A 23,793-nucleotide genomic window follows, 5' to 3' on the forward strand; every position below is an offset into this window, starting at 1 on the left:
GGCATAAATGCATGCATATTACCACACTGTTGACACTGATCATTCCCGTAATACCAAACTGTTAAAACCATGATTTTTCCTTCTTCACAGTTTTCTATATCGCCTGAATTCTCTAGAGAAACACTGATGTTTTCATGAGAAAAAATTTTTTTTGAAAAATACACTCCGGCATAAGCACAGATATCTCCAAGCCCATTTCAGAGGGTAAGAGGGAGAAAAGGGCACGTAGGTACACGTGCGTAGCTAGCCTGCATGCAACTGTGCTTGCTTTCCATCTGTCTGCTGTAACAGAGAAATCAGCCTTTCTTTGATCTTCTGTAAACTCGTCAATACAACTAGAAAACACAATCTGAAAGCTAGAATATTTATACATAAGGATATCTTACATATAGTTCCAATCACCCTATCAATTTCAAATAGTTTCTTAATCTGGAAGAAGTACTTCATTAACTTTTCAATTTTAAAACACAGTGGGCATGTCAATCAATGAGAAATATACAATCTTGAAGGAACACATATGCAAAACGGGCGCAGCCCTATAAAAGCACACCGGACAGCAAAAGGAGCCTTGGCCCAAGAAGTTTTGAAAACACTATTTTTGAAATTGCTATCCAATTGACAATGCTCCTTCACAAAAATGTTACCATGTGGGGGCTCTCCAAAGCAAGAGGCAAAGACAAAGTGAAAAGAAGCACAAGGGAATAGGAACTCGCATTTTCACTTTTAAAAAAAATTGAGAAAAACACAAAAATATTTGTCATAAGCTCAGGTTTAATAAGGGGGTTGGAATAAGGTACCTGAATTTAAGCTAAAAAAAAAAAATTGTGATTTGGGCACAATGTTAGTCACATTATTTCTGAATTCTAGTAATTTTCCTCCTTATAAAAAGGCATAAAAATATAAGCAATGTATGTTACTTATAGTAACTTCCTTAATCAAAATGAATAGTTCTTGAGGGGGAAAAAAAGAACTTTTAAAAATAAATATGGTAAACAATTCTGAAGTGTCATAGTATCTTCATTATAGCAGAATTGAATTCTTTCGAGAAGGTAGGACATACTATAGGTGGATAGACAGACTGGCAGGCATGGAGAGTCACGGAAAGGCGATAGGAAATGAAGATGAAGAAAGGGAGCTCTGTAGCAAATAAGAAGGGAGGGAGGAAGGGAGGATTTACATCGGCTTCATGATGCAGATGCCCACAGGAAATGTCATTATTGGCGCGCCCTTAATACAGAATTTTCCCAGATTGGCCAAAGGACTGCTTTGTTAGTTTCCAGATCAAAAACCACAAGTACCTTCTGTACATCAAGGTTAGTGCATACGTGGCACGTGGCTAAGGAATTACTGTCGGCCCAGCATGTCCTCATCAAGATACATCTGGGGCCTGCTATAACCTGTAATGACAACACTGACAGTTGCACGGAAGACCGACACAGACACAGAGCAGACAGACACAGATGGATTTAAATCCATCAAAATCGTATTCTGAGACTCTTAAAGTGAGTTTTTTCCAGCTCCACAAGATAGTTTCCAAATGCATTTAGTTGTTGAATCACGGCATACTTTTTCACTCCCCTATCTTCTCTGTTCAGTTGCAGAGTTCTTAAGAGCAGCAAGAAAAGTCTACTTCCACTTCCGTTTACACATGTGGTACCAGGCGAGAAGGCCTTCCTCCACTATGTGGGAGGAACTCTCCCGAGCAGGAGCCACAGAGACGGCCTCAGGGGCAGGAGAACAGACCAGCATTTCACTGACAGATGGTGACTTGCATAGTTTTTTGTCTCTTCCCTCATTTCTCCTCCCCACCTGAGTCTGGGGATAAGTGCCCCAGAATGCCAAAATGCATTTATGGGTCTTTAAGTGACAAAGAATAAAGAAACACTGATCTAGAATGATTCAAAAGACAAGTTAAAGGCGATGCTTTTGCTGACTACAAAACCAAATTAAGAATTCCACAGTTATTTCTACTTCTGCGTAAACAGTATAGATTTCCATTTTAAGAGTTTCTAGTAGCAGAATACCCAAAGTCACAATTCTAACCCAAGAAAATTGAAAGCCTCTCAGTCACTACATAATGAAGTGGTTAAGAGAATAGATTTTTTGAGCCACTGTGTGGGCTCAAATTCCAGCTGTGCCATTTACCAGCTGTGTGACCATGGGCAAGCCACTTACTGTCTGTGCCGCGGTTCTTTACTGTATCTCTTAATTTACATTAATACACATGAAGCCCTTAGAACAGTCTGTAGCACTTCCTGTAACGGTCGTGACTATTACTATTGTTACAGCATCATCACCATTCAGCAAGTTTGCCAGGCGCACTATGAACCTCTCCGAGAACGAGTGTCACCTCTATAGCATTCCAAATAGTTCCCAATTTGAAAAGACAATATAAATGCAAAATGTTTCTTACATTTAAAAAACATTTTGGTATGTGGGGAGCTGTTCAGCTAGTAATAGTGGGTTTTCAAGGAGTTATACTCATCAAGCTAAGTTCTGAAATGTGAATTGCTCCCACGTCCATCTTTCAAGAGGAAAAGGAAAAGGAAGAAGAGATGGTTTGGGAGGTGTTTTTGTTTTGTTTTTCAGAGCAGCTGTGACAGGCCATTAACTCAAACTAATCTTTAAATACATCTGTAGAGTGTTCAACCTGTGAAGTGCTTTTGCTTTACCCTTCTAGAGAAGAGACTGTTACAAGCACCCAATTGTTTAAAACAGCACTTTTCCTATCATGTTAAACTTCTGCACTTGAATCGCAAGTATTCTTTACCCTTTTCACTGTTTCCCTACATTTAGAATATTCCATTATTTTTAATAGTGCAAAATTGTTAATTAAAATATTTGTAAGTTTCTCCAGCATGAGGCATTGAAGAGAACATGGAATGGACACAATCCTGGATTTTAAGCAACTTATGTAAACATACTGTTTTTTGGAGATGGCACATTTACTGTATCTTATTACTGATATTACCCATTTGTTGATTTGGGGCAAGCGTATTTCTCCCAAAAGCAGATGGCCAATCTACTGTAAAAAGCTGTTTTCAGACACAAGCAACTACCAGCAGAGAAGTAAATTCTCAATAGTCAGAACAAGCCCCTTTGAACTCTATGTAGTGCTCATTATCGATGTCATAAATAAAACAATAAAAGCAAATGATCCCTTGAAAAGAGTCTTAGCAACTAAAGATAAAGGGATCTGCCATAATTGAGTTGGACACAGGGCATTTGGCAAGGGCAAATGGGGGAAGAGCCTCAAAAGTAAATCATAATTTTGTTGGGATGCAAAAATATAAGAAAATGAGTTAGTAATGTTCTTTGAGAAAGTAAGATATTCAAAGATATGAAAAACATTTTTAAAATCCACACAAGGGATTTTAAAACAGGAAAATCTATTAAAACACAAGCTGTTGGATTATTTTGCTTAAGTACACGTTTTAGAAACTTCAGAATCGCGAAATATATTCCTGATTAGCAACACTCAAGTTTCCAGCTGCCTTTACATTTGTTCACTTTGTCAAAGCCCTAATTCTATACCAAAACCCTTTGTCCTACGCAAACGCCAGCTCAGCTCACCTTACTGGAAAGGCTCTTCTGGTTTTGTCAGCTGTGCCCATGATAAGCAGCTGGGAAGTATGGAAAAACCATTAACTATTGACTGAAAGAGAGTATGGACATGGAGTTTCACCATTTGTTGCAAAAGAGGTTATAAAAAATGTAAATCAAAAAATGAAATTAAGAAGACTATTCATTGCTCCACACCTGCTGAGAAAAAGCTTTACAATCACCCATCCACATAAAAAAGCTCAACCGAAGAAAGTATTAATCCTTGTTTAAACAGAGAGGAGGGGAAAAAAACCTGCCAAGGCACAAAGGCAAAGGCAAAATCACTCAGAAGCAGGAAGAAAAATACCCACTGATGCACAGGGGACAAACCAAAGGTCTCTCCGAGGTCTGTGTTTCCCTGGTGGAGTATTTTAAACAAATGGCAAGCTCGGGGCAGATAGACATCAATCTGGAATGTAGGCAGGAGAGCTTCGCACAACTTCAAAGCATAAAAATGTGTTCTCAATTAGTATGTAATGTATAAAAGCCAATGCAGACTAGGCCGCAAATACTTCCCATCTTTAGCTTGCGATTTTCCCATCTTTAACAATGTTCAACTGCTGGGGCGACAAGGCCACTCACTGTTCCCACTATCTCCTGTGCCTACCAGGCCCACCACTCCCAGTGGGCTCTCTCTCCAGCGTGCGTGCAAACCCCACTATCTGGAACTGGCAATAAATTATATCTGACCAGGTCCCAGCAGCCTGGTGTATTTGCTACTGTTGAAAAGACACAGATTCACTGCTCCGTAAGACCCCAGTAAGTGGGCACGGTAACATGCCTAGCACCCCTCCAGTCCTAGGGCACGAGGGCTGAGAGCAGGCTCAGAAGAAGCGAGATCAGGAGAACTGTCGATGGTGGAGCCAAGTCAACTACTCTGCCTGGTTACGTGAGGCATGTGCTATACAGACTATGTGCATTCTGCCATGAAGAATGATGGAGGAAAAGAGCAGTCACACGGATAAAGCACCTATGCACTGGCCTAGGTACTGGACACACATTATCTCAATTAACTCAACTGAGGCCCAGAAAAGTTAAATAATTTGCCTAGATCACAAAGGTAGTAAGTGCTAGAACCAGAATCCAAACACCAGTCCAACTACAAAGCAAGTGTTCTTTCTATTAAATCGTGATGTCTTTTCTTATTTTTCTTATCATGCTGCCCTGAAATATTAGGTTGGAGCAAAAATAATTGCAGTGTAAAAGGTTAAAAATAACTGCAAAAACCACAATTACTTTTGTACCCACCTAATAGTTAAGCTTCCACTGCGATCATCTATAAAGGTGGTTTAAAACTCAAGAGAACCGAGCATTTCCCTGACAACCTGGCAGCACACACTGGCTTGGGAGAACTCCTTTAAATACTAAAATGTTTCTGTTTTTACCACTTTTGATGATAATCTTTCTCTGCCTTTTAAATAGAGTATACCAAACACCACTAAGCAGTGGTGGGTTGCATCCCATCCATGGTGTTCTTCCATTTGGGACAGGAGATGGTACTCATCCCAGAAACGGAAGGGGCTGTACAAACCACCTGTTCAAACCCTATGACTGCAGGATCTTCCTCATAAGATTTTCCAAAATAGAGGGCTAGAGTGTTAAAAATATGAAAAGAATGCCATTTACATGCGGCTCAATGGATCTAAAATGTATTTAAGCAGCTTGAGGGACACAAAGTTTCCAGCATCCTGTCTAAATGCAGTCACTCCAACACTTGAGTTCTACCCAGCAAACAGAAATTATGCCCGCGTAGCCCAATTGGTCACCTGTCAATCTTAACATTTTCTAAACCCTGTAATCTCATGAATTCAGGTTCAACTGTAAAAGATTAAAGCATCTATTCATAAAGGTTTTGTGAGGGTGGTGATATTCTTTCTCTCTGCTCAGACTCACAGAGTTATGGAAACTTTTCACACTACACTTGTTCTAAAAACTTTTCATCAGTTTGGAAGATACCAATAAAAAACAGATTCTCTGCTTTAGCAAGGAGAGCAGCACTTTACTGTAAACCTGATACTTATCTGGCAAATTTTTAAAGTGTCATTAAAGTAGTAGTTCTCCTCAGAAATATTACTGATTTCAGCATCATTTTTCTAACTAAGATGATATATTACTTAAGCCAATCCCAAAAGGTACTAGTATGTATAAGAAAATGTTTTTATACATCACTGGGTACCAGATTAAAATAATAAATATTAAAATAATACTGTGATGCTTCCCAGGCCTTCATTCACTCAAAACAAGATCAAGATTTCAATCATGACTCAGCCAGTTCCTGGAGCGAAAAGCCAGCCAGCTGGACAGCCATACACCATCCTCTACTCCCGTTATCTGCCTTTCTTTATTCTCCCACCTCCCTAAATTGAAGGTGTGTGTAGTCCCAACCTTCCCCATCTCTCTGCTGACTATACAGTTATTTTAGCACTATGCCTGAAACTTGAAAGGAAAAGGAATCCTAAATAGAAACAAAATACAGCGTGTCTGAAATTTTTTTAAAAAATGGGATAAACTTATTTTTAAACAGTAATACATTTTCAAATAATACACTCGATCATTAAGCATACCATTTTCCTTCTGTGTCCAGACTTTTTGGACACAATTTATTTACTGTACTTCCTTCCTTCCAATTAAGAAGTGGATTCACTGCTCTAAATTTAGAGAAACTTCACCTGGAAAAGTGTTTGGAGGTTAAAGAAAATTATACTGAGCATATTATTTGAAAGTAAAACTAATATGCTGTTTAAAAATAAGACTACCACCTTACATTTCCTGACTTTTTGGATATCCTATATTTGAATCCACTGCAAATTAGCTCCCTCAAATTTCCTACCCACCTCCCCAACCATCCCAAACACCAAATTTCTTTCTACAAAGAAGGCATCGTGACTTTACTGCTTATGGTGTAGCACTTTAGGAAAACTGATAAAAACTGCTGAAGAACAAGAATTGGCTCCATAAGAGACTAGTTAATCTTGACATTGATTGCTGTCAACTACTGGCGAATACCTAATAATAAATATAAATGCATCTCTTGAGATTTGATGGGAGTGCCAAAAGCAAAGGCAGTAGGGTACTCACAAAATTCCTTTGTGAAAATATCAGAGAAAAATTGAAGTGGAAAGGATTATCTCTTTCTGCTCCAAAATAGAAAAGATGTGCATTGTGGCTATTTTATCACCAAATGACTAACAGCTCGCTATGCGTAGGGAGAGGGAGAAGGTGCATTAAGCGAGCACAGAGGACCAACCACCAGCAGCCACACTTGTCTATCAGATGAACATGATGCTACTTAGTCTTGGCTGCATTCATCTGGAACAGACCAGCTTTTGGCCTGCATTCCAGTTCTCATTTCCCCAGCATATCTGTATCACTCTACTTTCTATCCCTCAACAAAGAACAAAAAGTTTAGCAGGTGGACCTTTACTAGTATAACACATGTTAGCTACAGCCAACTTCATCTACATTCCACCTCTACATGAAAAGCCCTAGTAAATTTTATGTTTGTTTTGAATGGATTGTATTACCTTTATCCACACAGTGAACTACATAAAGTACTATGGAGGGGTCTGCTCACCCCACACTGCAGAAATGCCTCAATTACTAAGGAGAAGAAAAGCCCTTCTTGTGGCATTCAAAAGTTGACTATATGGAGTTCCAGCTAACAGAGAAAAATATATCACTCTGATGATCAAAAAACTGTACGCTAGTTTTCCGCCAAGAAGCCAAATGTCACAGAATAGAACAAAATAAACGACAGACAACTGCTCACCACTGAGGCATGTGTGTGCCGTCCTTCAGACTTTAAGATGAAACCATGACTTGTAACACAACATTAGCTACTCTGAGCTCTTTGTGCAGGACACGTGTACCTTATTTTAAGTAAATTCAATACTGTCATATGCAAAAGAAAAATTTGAAGATAATTTTCACTGTAAAAAAATTTGCAATGATATTCTTTAAAAGTAAGTCCTAGAATGATTCATTCTATTACACAAGTATATCTATTACAGCTATAAGGAACAAATGTCTATGAACACATGAAGGAGTTCTAAACTAAGGGGTGGTAACTGCGGGCACAAAAACCAGGGAGCAAAAGTCACTGTTGAAGAAGACGTAATGGTCAATGCACAGGAGTATAATCCTCTTGGGTCTCCCATCAATATTTTCCATAAACAAATATTTGTTGAATATCTTACTGTGTGTGCCGGACAGTCCTACCCAGCTCAGCATTTCCTGCACCTCCACCTCCTGACCTGACATCCAGAAAGGACTCTAGACTACACAGAGGAGACTGACCCTGGTGCAGTAATACACTCAATACCCGCAGTTTTGTCAAGATTTGAAGTCCAAAGAACTGTGAATGGACATTATAATAGTAACATCTTCAAAAACTAGACTTAAATGTGGTGAGCAAATCATTCTACAGATGCTAATTTTCAGGGACATTTTTCTGGAGCTCTACTACAAGAGGGTATTTAACTACTGCTGACTGTCCATCCTGAGAATAATTTAAAGCTATACAAAGTGAGGACAGTGATAAACAGAGCAAAATAGTCCCAAAGCTATTCAGTCATAACAAACAGGCAAAGCCATTTTCTCATTTTAAAAATCAAACAGGCTTAACATTTTGTTTACTGTCTATCAGAAGTAACTTAGCATTTGCATTGTTAATAGTCCTTTGAATTTCAAAGTGTGGTCACACTTTTAGTTCCTTTTGAATAGCAATAACTGGATCTCCTACCTACACTAGGACTTGGACATGCTAATAATGTCAAGCTACAGGTGAGAATACGTCCATGTTCAGCATATTACCAGAGTAGAAAAAATTTTGGAGGGGGGCGTTTATTGTCATGGAAAGGCACTGCATACAGAAGGTGCATCTTGCTTTGAGTTTTCCCTTGACAGTCTATTAAAGCTGAGTCCAAATACAATATATACCTCATGAAAGACATCCCTCACAAGACAAAAACCAATGGAAATAAAAAATCCCTAAAAGAGCTCTTTTTCCAATATGCACTAGAAAAAAAGGACTTCAGGTTTTTGTGGTATCAAATTCTTTGTCTTCATACAGTTATCAACTCAAAACTACTAGAAGGACCCTCTGGACAAATGAAACTGTAAAAGGCAATGGATTACTTGACCACAAGTAAATTCCTACAATTTTAAGATGACAGTCTACTTCTGTGCAGTAGTTTAGACAATAAAGATTTAAAAGAAAAGAGAAGCAATAAAATACACTCCACAAATCCAAAAGATTGTTCCCAGGGTAGAAAAAGAATTCCCTTCACCCGGTCTAGCCCAAGGAATTGCAGTAAGAAATAAAAACATTTCTCAATTGATAAACTGAATATAAAGACTTAATGTTAACTTCCGAACTGTTCTTTATTTACCTTTCTAATTAGTTAATGTTTATGATGGCTTACAACTTTTTGAAAACCTTGAGAGGGTATGCCTGCCCCCAACCTCTCAAGGCAACATACACATCATTTCATTGTGAATCCTTCCAAAGATGTTACAGGCACATTACAAGCAGCATGTAAATAAATGCTTGTATATTTCTTCTCCTTTCTACTCAAATGGCAGCACAACACACACTATTCTACATCTTATTTCCATTTAACACACACAACATCATTCCAACATCACTACAGTGTCCTCATCCTTCCAACTTCGCAGCATTCCATTACATGGATGGACCATCATTTACTTAACCAGTCTCTATAATGAGCATTTGTTTCCAGTGTTTCGCTACTAAAAACAATGCTTCAATAAAGTACTTCATTTCAATTTAGCATAAGATAAATTCCTGGATGTGAAACTGTTGGGTCTGTGCATTTATAATTCTAATAGATGCTGTCAAATTACACTCCATAAACACTGTCCCAATGTATATTCCCACCAGGGATGTGTGAGTGCCTATCTCCATACCCCGACTAACAACGTTAAATTTTTATCAACGTGATAGGTTTTGTTTTAAATGGCATCTGGTATGGTTTTAATTTGTATTTCTCTTTAAAGTGAGCACCTTTAGATTTAGAGCTAATTACATCTTATTTCTGTGAAATCTCCATACGTATCCTTTGCGTATTTTCCTACTGAATTGTTGGTCTTTTTCTTACTGATTTGTAGAAATTTTTGACACATTAATGAAATTTGCCAATTATCTTTGATGAGTTGTAAATGTTTTTTCAACTTGTCTTTTAACTTTGCTTGTGTTAGTTTTTGATATGCAGGAACTTTCAATTTTTATAAAACCCAATTTATGAATCTTTTTAATTGCTTCAGAGTTTTATGTCAAAGTTGGAAAAACAATCCTGTATTATAAAAAATTTCTCCCCGGGCTGGCCCGGTGGCTCAGGCGGTTAGAGCTCCGTGCTCCTAACTCCGAAGGCTGCCGGTTTGATTCCCACATGGGCCAGTGGGCTCTCAACCACAAGGTTGCCAGTTCAATTCCTCGAGTCCCGCAAGGGATGGTGGGCTGTGCCCCCTGCAACTAGTAACGGCAACTGGACCTGGAGCTGAGCTGCACCCTCCACAGCTAAGACTGAAAGGACAACAACTTGAAGCTGAACGGCACCCTCCACAACTAGGATTGAAAGGACAACAGCTTGACTTAGAAAAAAGTCCTGGAAGTACACACTGTTCCCCAATAAAGTCCTGTTCCCCTTCCCCAACAAAATCTTAAAAAAAGAAAAGAAAAAAAATTTCTCCCCAATTTGGTTCCTTTGTGACTTTGCTTTTTAAACTTCAAATTGATTCACTTAAAATTCATTTGTATGGAAGCATGAATTATAGACCCAACTTTGTTTTTCAGATGGCTCCCCAGTTATCCCAACACCACTTACTGAATTAATTTCATCACTGATTTGAGACACCAATTTTATCACGTCCTGTATGTGTTTTGGGGTGTCATTCGCGTCTTCATCTTTTTTCCATTCATCGGTAGATGTGCACATGTACCTTCATCACACAGTTTTAATTAATGTAGCTTACTAATACCTTTTAATATCCAGTGGGCCTGGTCCCACCTGTTGTTACTTTCTTTTTCAGAATGTTCCTGACTAGCAATTTTGCTCCACTGAGTATGAGTGGTATTGATTCATGAGTTCGCTAGAGCATTCAAATTCCATATGCGCATGTCTCCAATCACAAGACTATGGTCTTTCTCACAGGTAATAGTAGGTGTGGCATTAACTTTGCTCCTACAGACAAAAGGGTTGAATGAAAAATGTTATGAATGCCAGAAGTACTGTTAAAATAGCATATTCACAGAGTTTATCCATAAATTAAACATAAATAGGAAATAATTCCATGGTCACCATATGTTTTCTAAAAATTGAAGCTAAAGTCACAGGAATAAAGAACTGAAGAAGACAAATGATCCAGACCAGGTTCTAAGCAGCCTTTTGTTCTGAACACATCACTCCTATCATAATGGTTTGTTTTATGGACTGTTTCCTAATTTCCTATTCAAAGGACACTCCAAATTGGAAAATCATGTCCATTCTACCTCAACATTCCTATAGAATTGTTACCACATGTATAGTATCTTTTATCATCATGTCCATGGAAGCAAAAGGAATGATGGATGGGAACAAAAAATAGAAACAACATTTTACATTAATATTTATAATTTACAAACATCGTAACATATACTATATCTCAGTGGCTATATATATGCATAAACTGGGCTGTTTATATATAAATAAAAAATACTTTATGGAGAACAATAATTTGTATAAGCGATGTTTAAAAACCAAAACATTCATTTCTACTACATCCTGTAATTTAAATGCTACAAATCTTAGGTATCAAAAGAGAAACATGCCCTCTCTGTTGAAGGGTCCGGGGAGCAAGATATGAGGCAGGACAAGATCATGAAGAACCTTGTAGATATATTAATCTTAATCATTTTTAGACTTTGGCTTTAAAGGGATTTTAAATAGGGAAAGAACATGATGATGATGCTTTTTAAAAGTCATTTGTGTACAGCATAGAGGAGGAGTTAGTTACAGTGTGGCAAGGGGAGATAGAGGACAAGTTATTGCAATGAACCCGACCAATGATGGTTGGAGCTTGGGTAGCAGCAGTAGTAATGAACAAGGGACTTGCTTAAGAGATACTCAAGTGGTAGAAATGGTTAACACACCGATGATTGTCACTGGCTTGAACAACTCAGTGGATGGTGGTACCATTTACAGAACAGGGGGATATATAGGAAAATGCAGGTTTGCAAGGAAAATAATAAGTCTGAGACACAAGTGTGATAAGCAAGCAAAGACATCCAGTGAACAGTTAGACTACAGAGTCTGGAGCTCAGGAGAAGTAAAGATTTGAAGCTGGTGTGTGAAGTTTTATGGGTAGACAAGAGTAAGAAAAGGGCCCAGAAAAGTGGATAGAAGGTGACCTTGCAAAGAAGACAAGTTAGCAGAGAGGTAAGAGAAAAAAACAGGAGAGCTTGGATTTATGGAAGTCAAGACTGTTACAAGGAAGCATGGTCAGCTTTGTTGAGTGTTGTGGAGCTGTCAACTAAAATGAAGCATGAAGAGAGCCCACTCTTTTAGTACCACGGGTAGCCTTCGCAGGTTCAGCACAGTGGAGGGAAGGGGCAGAGGCCCGAGTGCAGAGGGCCGAAGGGTGGGAGTGGGAGATGAAGAAATGGAGTATAATCACTCTTCCAGGAAATTTGAGTATGAAAAAGTAAAAAACAAAACAGGTCACTGACAGAAGAAATGGAGTGGGAAGGCTCAGTGTCATAGGATTTTTTTTTTTTTAAGATGGAAAAGATTTCCCCATGTTTAAATAATACTTATGCACAATAGTAGCATGGAAAAGAAAAATTCCTACCTTTCAATAATGCCACAAAATATAGGGAATACATTAAATGCTGCTCATTTCTGAGGATGGTTTTATTATGGCAGTGAGAAATCTCCGCCGGCCATCCATTAATGGAATTTATTTGCTCTTAATCTCTAATAAGTCAACAAAAAAAATCAATAATAAATCTCTCAAAAAATATTTTATGCAGACATAAAAGTGTTCTTAAGAGAGATCTGCATACATTTAACTCATAACAGAAATTTTGGATGCTCACATCACAATGGAAAATGAAATTCAAAGTTCATATGCCTAAAGTTCAACCAATAATTTGTAAATTCTGAAATATACTTTCTCAAAATAATCAGATGAAAGAGAATAATCTGTGGATCCAATAGGTCAACTTCCTGATTCTTCCACAGATTAAAGGTTCTATAGATGCCTTGAAATGAAAGGAAACTGATGATTACATGAATGGTTTGGTTCTTTACACCCCTAGAGGTTCATACACAGCACACCTAATGGTTTTGCCTTGAGGCAAAAGATTTAACTGATTGCCCTCCTAATTGCTCCCTGAACAGCCTGTACACAAGGCCACATGTGTGACTCTGAGGTACAGATTTCTATATAAAACTCACCTTTAGGGGAGGTAAAAAATCAAAGATAAACATCTTACCAACTACTTCTGAACAAATAAAATTGTTTATAATATCCAAAACCTACCAAATCACCATGCCAAACGCTAGCTAATATGCCTACCCTAATAAATTCTTACCTGATTCTCTCTAAAATAAAAGCAATTTAGGTAAAGACATTACCTAAATGTAGGTAAAGACATTAAATAAATTAACAAATTATTTAAACAACATCATTATCCCAATAAACTTCTACACATTCGGTTATACTACAAATACAGTGCCAATTTTAAAATTTAAAACATGAGAAATTTAGTTCCTGAGGAATGAATGTCTGTTACGTCTTCACAATAAGTACAGACACTTGGGAAAGTCTTCAATTTTAAAAGACCTTAAAATGAGAGGGGAAAAAAAAACTCTAGGTAGAGCGAGGAGATAAAATAATTTTTTAAACCAGAAAAAAAAGTAGAACTGAGTATTAAACTTGTGAGAAATGTGAGAAAAGTTCTCTAAATTTAGAAACCACCATGGGAAAAAGTTTGAATTCCTAAAAATAAAAAACTTCCAAATTTCCCAAAATGGCAACTAAAACATCAGCAGGGTGCCAGCACCTGCCCACATTCCCCACTCCTGGAGGCAAATGCCAGGTGTGGACTGGGCCTTCCATCCCCAGAGCTCCTGCCCTCCACCACTACTGCGCCCATTTTTACCAACAGGTGAAGAGGAAGGCAGGGATAAAAATGCATGAAATAGGAAATGTAACGAATAAGCAAACATATGGGAAACTATTTAACTTCCTGTGTAATCCACAATTTTCACGTTGAAACAAGGTAACTTGTTTTGGCAAACTTTTAGTAACCTGTTAAATTAGCAAAAATATAAAACCATGGTGGTACCTAGAGCTGGTAATTGGTGTATGAAACTGTTAGGTGATTATTAAAATACGGGCCGAGTAGGTGGGGATGCTCAACTGACAATTATTCATAAAATAAAAACTTGGAACAACCCTATGTCCAAAATAAGAGAATGGTCATGTACAATACGATAAATTCATTGGTTAAAACTAATTATAAAATGTATATAACATGAAAAATGTAACACTGTTCTAAACCTTCATGTCTCCCCTACTACACTGCCAGTCCCTGAGAAAAGACAGGAATGGTAGCTTATTTAGCACGGTGGGTGGTTCTTGCACAAACATAAGTTGTGCTTGATGAGATGTACAAGGGGAAAAACTCATGTCCCAGAAGTCAGGATAATCACAAACCACCACTCAAGTAAGCAAACATACCGTGTTTCCCCGAAAATAAGACCTAGCCAGACAGTCAGCTCTAGAATGCGTCTTTCGAAGCGAAAATTAATATAAGACCCAGTATTTATACTATATTACATTACATTATATGATACTTAGTCTTATATTAAAATAAGACCGGATCTTATATTAATTTTTGCTCCAAAAGACGCATTAGAGCTGACTGTCCAGCTAGGTCTTATTTTCGGGTAAACAGTGAGGGCTACCCAAGTCCAGACATCTCTGTAAGGTGGGCTACCCGAAGGACCAAACCAAAAAACTCTCCAGCTAAATCTTCAAGTCACCTCAGCCTGATGCCAGAAGACTCAATTCTGGTCAACCAGAAAGCACACATTTATTACAACAGATTTTGAGAATTTTTTCTTTTAGTTATTATATAAAATGGTGGTTAACAGAGAATGCTCATTTATTAGCAGGTTAAAAGAATGTACTTCAATTTAATCCAATGATGAAATTACTTCATTCTGCAATAGAAATTTGGGCTTTCACTTACCTATGCTCAAAGACCTTTTTGATTGAAACTTTTCTGATTGTTATACGAGTAAAATTCTACAAAAGGATATGGGAGATTTAGTTCACCAGGGCTGCCACATTTGTTACTAAAACCACCTGGTCTTCAGATCTTAGAACAATACAGGAATCTACATCCAGTAGATGTGATCAAAGGAAATGATGTTATAACTTTAAAACTACCAACAAACATTTGTATAGCACTTTAGAGTATTTAAAAGGGCATAATATACAAAATATTATTCGATAACTAAAATGTATCTAGACCTTTCGTTATAGCTCTCACGGTGCTTCCTTCACACATCATATGCCACCTCTCCTTCAAACCAGCCTTTTCCGGTAAGCCAGGCAGGTATTACTACGCCCTGCTGAATGATGAAACTGAGGCTCAGAAGGCGTCAATGATTTGACTAAGTTCACAAAGCTGTTAAATGGCAGAGCAAAAACTACACTTTGGGGTGAAAGACACTCTTGCCTGCCTCCCCACCCAAGCAAGATCTCCATGAGAGAAATGACTGACTCACATCTTGTGCAGGCGTGTGATCAAAGGGAAATTCTATGATGACATCCCAGACATACGTCCTTTCTTGGGAGCCAGCCAGCAATAAGAGTTGTTTCATCTACTGACACCAATAATAGAAAACCACAGTTCTTTACCCAAAAGGCAAACTGGTGACTAAAAATGTAAGCCTCCTCGTGAGCCAAAGCCCAAACTTTAAGAATTTATTTAAGGGGCGGCCAGATGGCTCAGTTGGTTAGAGCACGAGCTCTGAACAAGGTTGCCGGTTCAATTCCCACATGGGAGGGTGGGCTGCACCCCCTGCAACTAGGATTGAAAACGGTGACTGGACTTGGAGCTGAGCTGCGCCCTTCACAACTAGATTGAAGGACGACTTGGAGCTGATGGGTCCTGGAGAAACATAGTTCCCCAATAGTCCCCAATTAAAAAAAAAAAAAAAGTGAGGAAGAGCTGGTTCTTCAGGATATATTGTTAAGTGGGCAAAAAATGTAGAGGAGTATGTATATCATGACACCGATTCTGTAAGAATAAAATACATGGATTTACTTAACTTAAAAAAAAAATTATTTAACAGTTGAGGGGCGAACACCATGAAGGAAAATGAAAGGCAGACCTCAAGTTTTGCTTCCCCTTTTCTACTGTTTACATCAACAAGAAAGACAACATCTCATTATCTAAAATGACAATGCCAATTATCCTAACTTATTTTAATGACAATACCAATTATCCTACCTTATTTTAAGGACAATGCCAGTTATCCTTATTTTAATAAATGATGGCCCCTTTTTAAGCATTAATATTTTTTAAATATTTCAACTGAGTAAAATGTTTCTAGAAATTAATGAACATCTTTCTATCTTTTTAAATATACAGAAATTACTGGTGTCTATTATGAATCGTTACTGATTGTATTTTATATGAAATACAGTATTCGAGTAACCACATGCTGTGCAGTGGGCTACTGACATCCACGTCTCGAGGAATCCTTACAACTTCATGACAGAAGTACAAACAACTTTAAGACCTATTTTACAAATGAGGCAATGGACGCACTAAATATTAGCTAATCCATCAGAATGAAAGAACTGGGATCAGAGGTTAGAAAGTCTAACCACTATACTATCTTGCCTCCCTGTGCTCTGCCCATTCTCTTGTCAGGGTTGGAAACCATGAAAAAGGCATGAACTCTGGAATCTAACCACCTGGGTTCAAATCCTAGCTCCCATGCTTACTGAGGAATCTTGGAAAAGCTAGAGAAAATCTCTCCACTTTTCTCAACTACAAAATGAATGTTGAAGAGTTGATATAATCCACCTCCTGAGAAGTCCTGTGCTGGGGGTCTGCCAAGATGAAGCTCTCTATGGCTTTAGAGGTTTCGTTTCTCCTTGCTTTTTTGGTTTGGCCTTGTGCTGAAACCATTTATGTGACAATAACTTGTTCTATGGACTGGATGATGGTCCAAGTTATCCCGCATGCATACAGCAGACGTGTACGTATTCACTGATGAATTATACCTGGGACCAGGCTGTCCTGAAACGCGGATACAAACATCTGAATATCCTTTTATATATCTTGTTGATGCTTGTGGCATCGGACACAGGTTGTTTCAGAGCATACTCTCCTTTTTCAGACTGAATTGTACTATAATCCAAGGAATAGACATCGTAATTGTCACAGCACCCCTCTGGAGTGGTCTGCCTCTAGGAAATCAGTGCAGCTTACACCAGTGTCTACAGATAATGAAATAAAATGGGATTCCAGTCCCTTCATTGCTGACTTTAAGACAACACCAGAAGAGTTAGGATTATTAAGTTCTAATTAAACTGACTTCCTCCTTAGGGAAAGATGGGAACTTGGAATTGCTATGAAGAATTTTGTTGGAAAAATAATTTTTTTGTACCCAAAAATAATTGATATAGATCTTTGCTCAGGTATCTAACCCCTGAAAAAACCCTAATTCAGTGAAGGTTCTGTGTCAGTGAAGGTGTATTTTTATATTATTCATTGGGAATACGGCTTATTAATTTAATGTTAACTATTAGGTACTTTATATTACCCACTTAAATTTTATTTTCTGTTCTATATAATAAATTCAGCAATATGTTCTCAATGATATTAGTTTGATCTATTTGATATGAACCTCCAAAGTATGTATTTTAAATATTTTAAATATTTTTAGTAAGAATAAAAAAAGAGATAGGTGTATACATGTGCCAGAGACTAAAATGTGTGCAGAAATTAAAATTTGATAGACTAACTCCCAGGAAAGACAAAGTCCTTTTATGTGAAGATGCTCTGACTTGTGTGTGTGTGTGCTCTCCTAATTAATCAGTAAAGTTGGGTCCTAAAAATAATTTAATGTATATCATATTTGAATAATTATTTCAGAAGAAATTAAATATATAATCTAGAATGTAAGAACCACTCCCTTAAACTGAAATTTGATGTGAGGCTTTCCTTTGTCCCTGATGTGATGCGTCTATACTTGAAATAATTGACTGACTGAGATGGACAAGCATAGCATCATCCTGTCACTTAATTCATTAGATGATCATTTATCACCTACTTGTGCCACCTTCTTTTCACTAACGAGGGAGTCTGTCTATGTAATACACCAAAAACAATCACTTCTGGCTTGGGGGAGATTTCTTGTATCTGTTATAAGAATTAAACTGTGCTATTAATTATTCAATTACTCACCGAATGTACATTTCGGGTGCTACATCTCTCTGGAAACGGATTTTGCCAAGATATTTGTCATTAAGTTTTTTGAAATGCTATCTTACCATTTTCAATAAAATGCTGCTTATGGTTGTTTACTTGTAAATTTAAAAAAAAAAGGGTTGATCTAATAGTTCTTGCATCACGGAACTGTTAGGAGAAGACAACATAACGCGTAATAAACAGTATGTGGCTCGCGCGCAGTCCTTTAGAAATGTCAGCAGGCAGTCACACAGCAATCCTTCCAGGGACCCCTGGGAGGGCTTGGGGGCTTTGTCCCACACCAATGGCCTCACACTGCTCCTGTTGAGTTCTGGAATCTGTTTATTTTTAAGGTTTTGCTTTCTCAAGCTATCACTTTCTCAAGCTGGCACTCTTGGCTGTGCATGTGCCTGTACGGGGCACCCTTTCCCCTCTTCTATGTCTTTTTCAAATAAACTAGATAGCTAGACTTCTTAAAATGATTTCTGAGGGAAAAAATCCAGGTGCTAAGGGGAATTTTTGGGATCTCCTTTACTAGTTAACAAGAGAAACACTTGAGAGCATGGACTTTGTAACATCTAGTTTTGGCTTTTCAGAGTTCTTTTTTGCTTATCTGGCAGCTTCTTGGTGGGTTTTCAAGAGTATTGAGGATCCCATACATTTTAGACCCATAGATAAATATGGTCTTGCTGGAGCACGCCAGCATATGGCACTGCTACTATTAACTCAGATATACAAAGATAAGTGAAGGAAGGCAGCTGCAGGCTAGTACACCAGATTGCTCGAATAGTCCATAAAAGCATAAATAGCCTTTTCTCCTCTGGCCCACTAAAGGCTAGTGGAGGTTAGAACTGACAGCTAATACAAGAGAGGGTTTCGGGTCTGAGGCACTGTATGGAAGAGGAACTAAAGTATCACACAGACATTCTTATTTTAGACATACTTGCCCAACTGTATGCCATATATATGGTGGTTGGAGAGAACAACTTTGCTCTACACTATGCCAACTCAATGCTGTCTGCACATGCTCTCTAGCAACGCAGCAGAAAGAACTGATTCCAACTTTCAGTATGAGCCCATTAGACACACTTAAGTACCAAAAACCACTAAGTGTTAGAAAAGAACATAATCACACTGTTTACTGCAAGACAAAGCCTCCACTGGATTAAAATAAAAGCACACAAGGGAGGGTGAGATGGAGGTGATCATATAAAATGTATCTGAGACACCTCAAAAATGGAAGAAAAGTTGTCAAGTCCAAAACAAAGTTTAAAATGTTCTACTCTCATAACAGCAATTATATTAAGCATTCCTGTATCTCTGTGTCACACCACTGTAACTACCATTTCCAAACATTTTTCAAACTTTAGCAAGTTATTAATTCCCTATCCAAGAAGCTGGTCCATGAACTATATATATATTCATGTTTTTAACTTCCAAACCATTCTTATTTATGAACATGATATTCTACATTGAGACTTTTTTAAATGATCAATTTCACTGATATAAGTGACGAAGTATGTTCCATTCCAAAGCTTACAAAACACAGGCCAGGGGTGAGCAAACTTTTTTGTAAAGGGCTTTTTCTATTTTAGGCTTTGCAGGCCATAGTCTCTATCACAACTACTACTCTGCTTACATAGACAATATGTAAGCTAATGAGAATGAATGTGTTCCAATAAAATTTTATTTATGGACTTTGAAATTTGAATAGCATATAATTTTCACATTTCACAAAACATTATTCTTTTAATTTTTTCCTCAACCATTAAAGTAATGTAAAAACAATTCTTAGTTTGTGGGCTAGACAAAACCTGGTGGCAGGCCAGATTTGGCCAATGGACCATAATTTCCCAATCCCTGATACAGGTTAACCCAATATTCAAACATGAAAATGCAAAAAACCCACCAAATGCAATATTGAAATCAAGTGTCCTTCAAACCTGGAGGGGGATGTAGGATAGTCCACAGGTTAAATAACGTACTATTGTGCTTTTGAAGTAGAAAATATGCTTATACAGACAGGCTACTTCAAAATCCTGGCCTCAAAAGTGAATACCAAAATGTTAAATAAGAGAGTGTCTTTTCAATAACCTTTAAAGATCTTTTAGCTTCCTCAGGAATGACTTAACTCTGCAGTGTTTATATTATTAGCATAGTATTTTTAGGTCCATCCTAGCATAGCTAGGGATCCCCCAACCCCATAAGTTAACTAACCCTCAAGTCACTGTACTGATTGTAAATTTCTATAGCATGATAAAAGCCATTTCCTGAAGCTTCATTAGAATAAATGTGTTGGACCTAAAATATGACACCACGCTGGGATCAAGACGCTTTTGAGAACATTGGATTAGTCAGCCTTCTGTAAGATTAACAGAAGCGTGCAAGGTAAGTGCCTATAAAATCTCATTATAGAGTTCTGCTACAGATATATTCCAACCTGGTACACTATAATCTGACAATTTCCACGTTAGTAGATGACTGAGCAATTCCACATAATAAATATTTCTGAATAACCAAAAGGTTGCTCGTATTCCATAGTCACTCTCTCCAAAAGTTGACCTGGTCATTCTTATATGGGACAGCCTTTTAAACTGCTGTTGTTGCCTATAATGAACCTTTCCATTTGGCCAACCTCAGTGGGCTCGGATCAAACGCCTTCCCTGTGTGCACTGTCCCCTGTGGGGTGGGGAGAGGAAGACATGGTCGAAACTAGATGAAATAAGTTTCCTCGTTTTAGAAATTTTGCTCAAGCAGGTGACATAGATCTGCTAACTGGACAGGTGGTAAAGAAAACAGCTTTTCATCTTGAACCTCAGAGGAAAAAAAAGAGACAAATTGAAACCAGACTGACTTACGTCAGGTATTTGAAAATCAGTGATTAATTTGGAACATACATATTTTGTTTTGGGGTACCAAAATTTTAAGTCAGCCTCAATTGGAGGGGGGAAAAATACACACACACACACACACACACACACACACACACACACACGCTGGACATTTGTTTGGATCTGGTAATTCTGACTGGTTTCATTCCATTAACTTTAAAAATCATTAGTAATTCCATTTATCCAAATCTTGCTCAGACAGGGAAAGGGCAAAAATGCAGTTTCTTAGGAGGGTCACCCACCCAGCTAGTGGTTAGATTATCAGTGACCTAGGTAAGAGCAGATACAGTCCAAGAAATTATGGCTTCCTGATGTAGAGAAAAGCAAAGAATCTGTTCGTGCCTTCTTTCATTTCATAATTATTTACTGCACTCTGGATATTTAAGGTCTCAAATATGTGGGCAGGTTCCCCACAACCTAAAATATCTCTAAAACATCTACAATGGTTCAAAAACAGTGTTTTTCAAATAGTGGGTTACAATCCACTAATACGGCAGCAGCCAATTTTGTGGGTCACAAAGAACATGTTTTAATGAAATGAAACGGTACTTCTGAAAACATCAGCAACCATGGCAGGCATGTTTTAAGGGCGATTATTGTTTTGTGAAACATTTCTGCTATTTATGGTAACATTATGTGTGTACTAGGTTGCAATGTAAAGCTTCTTACTTTGAAGAGAGGGTGACAGTCTAAAGTTGGCTTGAAATACCTGCCAGACCTAAGTAAACATACAAGACAAGTAAGCAATCAGAACAGCAGTCAGGCCTAGAAACAGAAACTTGGGAGTTGTTACTTGGTGGCACAGGAAGCTTTGGGGTGGGTTGGCATCATCTAGAAAAAAGCACGAGAAAGGAGAAAAGAGGCCTGCCTCAAACTTTGGGTGCACCACCGTTTAGAGGCTGGACAAAGGAAGAACCACCAAAACCAAATGAAGAGGAGGAGGAGGAAAACCAGGGGCCTGAGTTTCCCCGTGCAGCCTTCCTCTAATGCAAGGGAAGCTTAGAAAATGGAAAGTTAAAGAGAAATATCCCTTTCAATTCCCCATTTTTAAAAAATAAGGTGTAAATGAGGATGGGTTGGAGGATGTTTGTAAGGAAGTAAAACAGATGCTGTGGAGCCCGGAAATGTGTTTACTCTGCTGATGTATACATATCTAGGAATGCTTGCTGGTATTTTATGATGGGTATTTTCTGTATACCAAGAGGATGTTGGTATCCATTTCCACCATCTATGTGCATGCTTGAAGACAACGTGGGTGAATCACACGACAGTTAATCATTTGAGGGCTGTCCATGGGCTTTCTAAAGATGCCAAACGACATTACAGTGAATCTTGTCCTTAAAATACATTTTCCACTATCTTCTTACAAATCTCATACTAAACTCCCTGCAAAGAAAGAATGGATTCTTAATAATCTGGAAGCAAATGCTCTCAACAGAAAGCATAACGGAATACCAGGGTTGCCCTTCGTTTACACTGGAGGAGTTCCAAAGCTATTATCCTGAGCCCGTCAGTAGAAGCCACAGCCTCTAATGCGCTGGGCAGCAGCCTCACTCGGAGGTAACGGGGCTCTCCTGAAACTTACATGAAGACCTATCATCGTGGCCCCTTTAAATGCCTTTGCCCTCCTTCATAATTTCTACAAATAACATGTTAGTATTCTTGGTCTTAATAAAACAGGACGTTTCCTAGAGTGGGATGGCAACTTCCTTTTTCAATATTAGAGTCAACTACTGCTCAGGACAGTATGTGACAGAATCATACTGATGGCACTGAAATGGGCCTTAAATATTACCTTGCCCAGTTCCTTCATTTAATAGATTAAGAAAGTGGGGGCTTTCCCCAGGTGGTCCGGAGGCAAAAACCCTCTTGAGCCAGTCAGATGCGGATTTCAACCCAGTTCTATTACTAGTTCATCACCAGTCAAGTCCGTTTTTTCTTGGGTAAAATAAGGGTAACACCAACCAATCCCACAGGAGAATTTAAATGAAACACTGTGTTAAAGCACTTAGCACTGGCACATAGCAGGTACTCAGAGTGAGTCCGTCTCCTTCAGTCCCCATTCTTTTCCTCCTTGCCCAAGGCAGAGTACAAACTGGGATCCTCTCTGACACTCTGTGACTTCATGACAAAGGAAAAAGGCCACAAGAACTGTATGTACACCTGATGTTTGTATTGGTCCTGATTTAAATATGAAATTAACATTAAGTAGCTTCTTATATAACACATTGAAATTCAAACTCAAGCCAAGACATGGCAATGATTTAAGGAATGGGAAGAGAAAGAAAACCAAGGAGCCTCAGCAAGGTAAGGAGAAAAGAAAGCATGTCAGTATCACAAAGGTCAAGGTCGGAATTTCATATAAATAAGTAACAGCATCAAAAGCCAGAAACAGATCAAAGAGGAATAGAACTGAAATAACCCACTGTATTGTATTGGCTACAAAAATCAGTGGTGACCATGAAGAGAGAGGTTCCAGGGGTAGAAGTGAAAAACTGAAGTCAGTGAGAGACATCAAAAGAAAAATAAGCGCAGGGTAAGCAAAATCAGTGTAAACCCCTGCTCATTTGAAAGGTTCAGCAATAAGGAGAAAAATCAAACACTAACCACGTGTGGAGGCAAGATCAAAGTGTAGAAGCTAAGAGCACAGGCTCAGTCTGAATCCAAACTACCTAGACTCAAATCCCAACTCTGCCAAGTTGTAATTGTGTGATCTTAAGAGAATTAGTTACCCGCTCTGTGCCTCAGTTTCCATACCTGTAAACTAAGGAAAAAAAGAACCCACTGGGCAGGTTACTTTCT

The 23,793-nt window shown here is 38.2% G+C and overlaps 1 protein-coding gene and 1 pseudogene across 1 annotated transcript in view; one reads left to right on the forward strand and one right to left on the reverse strand.

Moving 5' to 3' along the window:
* Window positions 1–23,793, reverse strand: part of ZSWIM6 (zinc finger SWIM-type containing 6) — a 184,179-nt gene that overhangs the window by 133,773 nt on the left and 26,613 nt on the right. The gene's annotated exons all lie outside the window — the stretch shown is intronic.
* Window positions 16,758–17,219, forward strand: LOC109453680 (oocyte-secreted protein 2; annotated as a pseudogene).

Source organism: Rhinolophus sinicus, linkage group LG03, assembly GCF_036562045.2.
Source record: "Rhinolophus sinicus isolate RSC01 linkage group LG03, ASM3656204v1, whole genome shotgun sequence".
NCBI classification, from domain to species: domain Eukaryota; kingdom Metazoa; phylum Chordata; class Mammalia; order Chiroptera; family Rhinolophidae; genus Rhinolophus; species Rhinolophus sinicus.